General features: G+C 35.6%; 1 long non-coding RNA gene across 2 annotated transcripts in view; it reads right to left on the bottom strand.

The window, feature by feature from the left end:
- Window positions 1-625: 625 nt before the first annotated feature.
- The window catches only part of LOC141420638 (uncharacterized), a 56,359-nt gene continuing 49,514 nt past the window's right edge, over window positions 626-7,470 (bottom strand). For both annotated transcript variants that reach the window (XR_012445140.1, XR_012445141.1), the window contains 2 exons: window positions 2,023-2,091; window positions 626-1,017 (listed from right to left, as the gene is read on the bottom strand). This is a non-coding gene — a long non-coding RNA (uncharacterized lncRNA). The remainder of the gene's footprint in view (window positions 1,018-2,022; window positions 2,092-7,470) is intronic.

Raw genomic sequence — 7,470 nt, 5'->3', positions numbered from 1 at the left:
TTTAGCTATTTAACCCAGTTCCTTGAGTAAGGATGGGATTTGGGGACTGGGCATGGTGATTCATGTCTGTAATCCCAGCTACTTAAGAGGCAGAGATAGGAGAATTGGGGTTCAAGGCAGCCTGGGCAAAAAAGCTGGTGAGACTCTTTCAGAACAAACAAGCAGAATGTGGTGGTGTGTCCCTATAATCCTAACACCTTGAGAGATGAAGCTAGGAGGATTATAGTCCAAGGTTGGCCTGGGCAAAAGATCCTATATAAAAAACAAATTAAAACAGAAAAAAACAAATTAGGCAAGTGGTAGAATGCTTATCTAACAAGTGGGAGGTCTGGAGCTCAAACCCTAGTTCTACAAAAAAAAAAAAGTGAGGAATTTTAGGAGCCCAGTTTACTGGTCCTTCCTCAATTCTGACAAAAGCATATCAATTGTACAGACATGTTGATATTTCAGGATTAATCACTCATGATGAAACTGACTCTGCAAGTAGTATTTCTTAATGTACTTTCACTTTAAGGAGAGAAAGAAAAGTACAAAAACACACTTTGGATACTTCATCACATTCAATTTAACTTTTCTAGCAAGGTACAAACTAGAATGATAGTCATTCCACATCTGTTATCCCCAATACTCAATGTTTTATTAAGTATATTTTTCATTCTCACAGCAACTGTTCCAGGTAGGCAAAAACCAACAGAATTTTCAATAGTTTACAAATGGGTTACAAAATAGCAAAACAATTAGATAAAAACAATTTAGCTTTTTGTCTCCTCACAAGTTGTTTTGTCTCCATGATTCCAAATTATGAAAAAGATTTTTTTACATTGAAAAGATTTTTTTTAATATTCAGTACTATAAGGATACAGCTATAGAGAAAGGAAAGTTGTGATCAATTTTCCAAAATTAAGTAATAGAATCAAGGAATCGATGATGGTGCTGTTCCTACCATCAATCAAGAATATAGTTGTAGAAACATAATCCCAGCAGTGTCATTCTACTCAGCAACTCAAAAGATCATTCCTGTGAATCAAAGAGATTAAACAGCTTTAACAGAGATTACCTCTAAGGGGGACACCCATAATCACCTTTCAGTCATTCATTTGCTCCTAGCAACTCTTGAGACTAACTCTACAGTGTTTAGCTCATAAACACATATGTCTCATTGAAATTAAATATACTGTATTGGGTTTTCCATTCTCTGGGTTAAAATCAGCAGTCAATCACAGACTTTTTCTACAAGGTATTACTTTCAAGGAGAAATATCTCTTTCAGATTCTTGTGGATTAGATAGTCAGATGAAATTTTCCTTATTCAGAGGTTAGTGCCTCTGAACAATTTTCATCCTGACCTAGCAAACACAATCTCTACATTTGGTATTTGGAATGTGAGAAACCTAAAACAAGTGGTTGTTACTGAAGGGGGTTTCAATAATTACTTTAATGGGAGAGAGTGATTTTATGTGAAGGTCTTTGTGACAACTCAGGAAGAAAGAATCAAAAGGAAAACTGTTTTCACAGCTTGTGACAAGGTGATACCAATAAATAAGAATGGCACCTTGATCATTTATCCCAGAGACCCTAATACTTGGGTTGACCATATAATTTATCATCCAAACCAGGATTCTTTAGAGAACGAAAGGGGCTATGATTAACAATTACACTGGAACAATAAGTGTAAACTGAGACAGTTTAGGCACACAGGGCATATGTTCACACTGGAAATGAGACTATGGGAGAGTACTGACTTGGAACAATTTTCTAATTAATGTTTAATATGAAGGCAGCTTTTATAAGTAATTTAATGTATGCTTGTTTTAACTATTAGAGTTAGTAATGTCCTAATCATGCCTTCTTTTTTTACTGACTACTAAATCAGTACCTCTTCTTTTCAAGCAGTAGATTATCATATATCTCAGGTGTGTTGGAAGTGGCATTGGTTGTTTCTTATTTTTTAACACTGGAAAAGTTATTTGAGCATAATAATGCCTTAATAATGCCTCCACCCCATGGAGGATAACTGACTTACCTGGAAGGCAGGAGTTTTCAATCTTTTAGTAATTGTAATATCTTAAGGGTGATGTTCATCCCAGATCAGCTTAGGGGATAAAAGACTATTGTTAGTATGGAAGTTGGCACATAGTATACAAAAAATATTTGTTCAATAAATGAAAGCCAGAGACTCAGTATAATAATCTATCACAAAGAAATAGGAACATATGTAAAAATCATAGATTTGTTTTTATTCAGCTCTTCCTAAGCAGTTGTACATGAAATAAAATACACAGGAATTCAACAACTTGCCTATCTTTAGAAATGAACAAGCTGCTACACAGAATTTATAGAAGAGACAGTATCTCTCTGTAAAACTACAAACTTAAAGGAAAAAGATCTTGGACTGGGAAATGTGGCTCAAGTGGTAGAGTGCTTGCTTAGCAAGCATGAGGCCCTGAGTTTAAACCTAAATACCATAAAAAAAGAAAAAAGTAGAAGATGAAAATCTTTCTTATCTTTTGAATTATGTTAGTATGAAAAATATGGTTAAACATATTTTCTCCAATTTAATTGAAGTATATTCTATGCCTCCCTTGAGTAAAAATACATCATCTTGGAGAAGGAATTTTATGTTGGTTAGAGAAAGTTCATCAATGGGTTGACTATGAAATAAGAGATTCAAAACTAAGGATGCAGTTCAGTGAAAGAGTGCTTGTCTAGCACATGTAAGGCACTGGGTTTGATCTCCAGAACCACAAAAAATAATAAATAAGTGTATAAATAAATAAAGGAGGGGGAAAGAGAGAGAAGAAAGGCATATGAAAGAAAGAAGAAACTGGAGTAAAGGAAATAGATTTTAAAGGATAGAATTTAATAGATTCAAAGGATAGGAAAGATGTTCCTTTTGAGGAAGCTGGGTAAACTGTAGATGGAACCTCTCCATACTATTTTTGCAAATATTTGTGAGTCTATAATAATGTCAAAAGGAAATCTTAAAAACAAGTTTGTTAAAAAATTTTAGACATGGGAACATTGAGATGGAGAAATAAACTGTCTTAAGACCAATTTCATTTAGCTGAGTATGCTAGAAACCTACAGCAAGCCTCTCAACAGTCTTTATTGAACATTTGGAGAATATTTTAAACTCTTTCTCTATAGCAATCATTCTTCCAAGTGTTGAAGATAAAATGGTCACTAAGACAAAATTTCTGTTTTCATTCTACCGCATATAACTAATAAGCAAATATTTTTTCAAATGCATACACAGTACATCAGATGGTGGTAAAAATAAAGCAAGGTGAAGGGCCAAAGTTAGGCAAATGCTGATACAGATAGGATGTTCAAGGAAGATTTTCTGATAAGGTTACAACTGGGCAGAAAGTGAATCAAATGATTACTTTGGCAAGTAAACACCAAGTGTGAGAAGAATGGGTTTAAGAATGAAGCAGTGGCTCTCTTCAACAAAATTAGAGATAAGGGCAAAATAGTTTCTGCCTGGTAGCGAGGGGTTGGGGGGGTTAGGTGGGGGAAGAGGGGGAAGGGGGGAGAAATGACCCAAACATTGTATGCACATATGAATAAAATAAATTTTTAAAAAATGAATGAGTAGGAGGAGGCATCTTTACAAAAAGGTGGTGACTTTTTAAAGGAGAATTGCTGCAAAGGAGTACAAGGAAATGGAGCAATATTTGGAGAAAGTGTGGACTTGAGGGATGTTTCTGATGTTTTGTTATTTTGAGATTGGAGAGATATCATACTTGTGTGCTGACAGGAATGATCCAGAAAACTAAGACATTTTCTTAAAAATAGTTAGGGAGTTTAACTTAAACTAAGTTCAAGTTTATAAAGTAGGCACTTTATCATTCTAGATAATTTTAAAAAAGAAAGTGATTGAGAGAGAAACTATCAGAGAATTACTATGATTTCTTAGTTACAATCATAGTTGGGCCCTAGTGCTAATGGTGAATATAGGAGGGGGAAGATAAAGGAACAGAAAATTCAGGAAGCTTCAGTGATGAGGTCAAGGAAGAGATCTGAAGTGAATCTGTGAACTACGACACAACAAAATAGGCTGACCAGTAGGGCTGGTCTACAAAGCTTTGTTTAAAGTCAAGTTTGGTCCAGGTTTTATGAGTTATTTATTCTGAGTTAGTGTGCACTTTGTTTGAAAAAATGCAGTCAATATAGAAAAACATAGGATAAAAATGAAAGTTCACACACATGTGTAAGCACACACACATATGCATACACACCTTTCTTTCTCCTTAAAGGAAAACACTGTTAACAATTTGGTGCATATTTTTACAAATGTGTGTATACACATACATAGATGTATGTATATATGATTACTAAAATTGGATCATATACTATTTGCCCTATTCTGCACCTCACTCTTTGTATATAACAATGCCTTTTGTATTTTTCTATCTCATAAAAATAGCTCTACCTCTTTCTTTATGAAAAATATGAATAGGTAATACATGAACATGATATACTACATAAAAAGGACAACTGGATATAGAGTCTTCCTCCAATCTCTCAGCTAGTCAGTTTATCCCCAGAGACAACCACTATTACCTTCTCAAATGTCTTTCCACAGTCACATAATGCATATAAAACACATACACACATATATACATATACAAACAGTAGCATGCCACACACATTATTCCATACCTTGCTTTTTATATTTTAACCATGTATCTTAGAACTCATTCCAAATGTAGAGCTGCCACATTCTTTTAAATGGCAAATAGTTTCATATCTTTATTTAATCAAATTCCATTCCTGGATGGTTCTAATTTTTCACAATTACCCAGATGTAACCATACTGAATAATAACTTAGCATTTGTTCAGCAAAAGAAAGAGAATAACTGCCAGGTGCTGGTGGCTCACACTTGTAATCCTAGCTACTCAGGAGGCAGAGATCAGGAGGATTGCAGTTTGAAGCCACCCCGGGAAAATAGTTCTCAAGACCTATCTTGAAAAACACACAGCCCAAAAGATTGGGCTGGTAGAGTGTTCAAGAAGTAGGCCCTGAGTTCAAATCCCAGTACTGCAAAAAAACAAAAAAAAAAGAAAGAGAAAAACCAAATAGAAATAAGACTGAAAAAGGGCATTTGAGATTGTAAATAATTGCACATTAAGACTAAGTCTAGGGCCTTGTCTATGAGATATTAAAATAAATCTTTGTATTAGCATATATTACCTGTATGGTGGTTTGTTGTGACATTTACATATATGCTTGCAATATACCTCAATTAGATTCACCCTCTCCATCATTCTCCTCAACCCCCTTCCTTAAAATATATCTTTGAAAGGCAATTTGAAATTCTAAATGTTAGTTTTTCTTTTTTTAATGTGGTACTAAAGCTTGAACTCAGGGCTTCACACTTGCTAGGCAGGTTCTATCTCTGGAGCCACATCTCTAGCCTTTTTGGCTCTGGTTGTTTTGGAGATAGGGTCTCATTTTTTGTTCAGGCTGGCCTGGACCACAATCCTCCTATTTTTAGCTTCCCACTGTAACTGTGTACCACCTGCCTAACTTTTTTTTTCTATTGAGATGAGGTATCATGAACTTTTTTGCCTGAGCTTATCTTGAACTGCAATCCTCCCTATTTCAACCTCCCAAGTAGCTAGGATTATGGGTGTGAGCTACCAGCACTCAGCTTAGTGTTAATACTCTTACTTTCAAAAAGGAAGTAATTGTTTTTATTACTTTCAAAGAAGATGCACTGAAGAACCCCTCTCTCCTGTGGATACCCAAACTCTCTTAAGAACCTTGCTAAAGCATTTTTCTGGGACTGGTCAATGAATATGTAGACAGTCATTTCTTGTTAATAGAAATGCCTGAGAAAAAAATCGTGCTTCTCCATTTGGCATATGTCAATGGCTATTGCACTGATACTTTCCAGAGGAGCTGGTTTTACAGATGTTACAAATAAATTGATACCATTGAAATGATTCATTTGTCAGGAAAAAAAATCAAAAGTGACATTTTCCTTCTATATAAAATGCTTTGCTAACTGAATTGCCCTAAAAACAGTATCTTGTGATGGCTGAAGTCTTAAGGTATTGAAGGATATCAATCCTGCAACCTGTGGGCAAGTGAGTGAAGTGATATCATTCAATTCTCTTTGCTTCGATTCTCCATTTGGAAGGCAAGAAGAATTGTGTTCAATGCCTCTCCTTCAACATGCTGGAAGAAACAGAAATGTGAACCTGCACATGGCAGAAAGTTTTCGAGAGAGAGGTTCTTTTTTATGTAATCACGTCAGGATGACTCTGACCAAGTGATGGCTCAAAAGGAGCAGATGAGTACAGAAGCAAAGAGATGTATCAGAATCTGCTCTGGAGAATTTTCAAACTATTTCTAGCCTTGTGCCTTCCTCATATCCTGCTGAGAACCATTATGACTAAAGAAAAACTCAGTGGCTGGTGCCATAGTTTGGGACATAAGCATAGGCTCTCAAGAGTGAGAGATACACATAGCAATGATTAAGGTCAGGGGCTTCAATTTCAGGAAAACCTGGATTTGAATGTTGGGTCCACTTCTTAGTGACTACATGATTTTAAATGAATTATTTAATCCTTGAAAACCTTCATTTGCTTACCTGCCTTTAAGTTTGGTGTGTAACTGCCACATACTACTCAATAAATATTTCTGCCATTAGTTCTTTGATAACTCTGATCCTGTCTGCTCTGAACCATAGATTTAAGGCCATATTTGTTACCACCTGAGTTTATCAATCACTTCTCTCCTAAAGGTTTAATAGATATAAGATCTTTACAAACCCATTTGCATAAATATAAAATTATAAAAGCTGGACATGACTTTAAACTATAAAGATTATCCTTAAGTATCCCTCATTTTATGAATGAGGTAAGCCAGGTTCAAAATAGCAAGATTTGCCCAGGGTGACACAGCTGGTATGAAGGCCAGGACGAGAGCCATAGCTTCTGTCTTTTAGTCCAATAATTTTCACTTTCTTGCTTCTCTCAAAACATACACTTAATAAAAGTAAAATAAACATGCCTTAAAAAGCTAATGCTGAGAATATTCTTTTCATTCTATTGCTAGGGTCAGTGACATCATCACACAGGACAGGAAAAATCCTGTAAGATGACCCTCATCCAGCTAATAAAATTAATAATAATTTTTTAAAAAGGTATAGGAAAACACCCCCTGTCACTGCAAAAGTAGTTTGGAAAGACCCAGCAAATGTGAGCATCAGCCTGGGCTTCTAGACTCCCTCAAAGCCCCATATTATGACAAGAAAGATGGGATATAGGGATGTGAGTTTTATAATCCTTCTAGGCTCCCAATAAGTTTCCCCAGGTGTGTTCTGTGTTTCCAGCTTCCACATACCTCCCTTGAGGAGTCATAAGATTTCCAAAAGCTCTGTGTTTGCCCATGACTGTTACTCCTCCCATTCTGTACTCCTGCTCAGCAGACTACTATAGACTTTGGTGTGATGGTAC

This window comes from Castor canadensis, chromosome 2 (assembly GCF_047511655.1).
Source record: "Castor canadensis chromosome 2, mCasCan1.hap1v2, whole genome shotgun sequence".
Classification (NCBI taxonomy): domain Eukaryota; kingdom Metazoa; phylum Chordata; class Mammalia; order Rodentia; family Castoridae; genus Castor; species Castor canadensis.
Note: the sequence above shows the minus strand (reverse complement) of the source record. Positions and strands in the feature narration are given on the sequence as shown.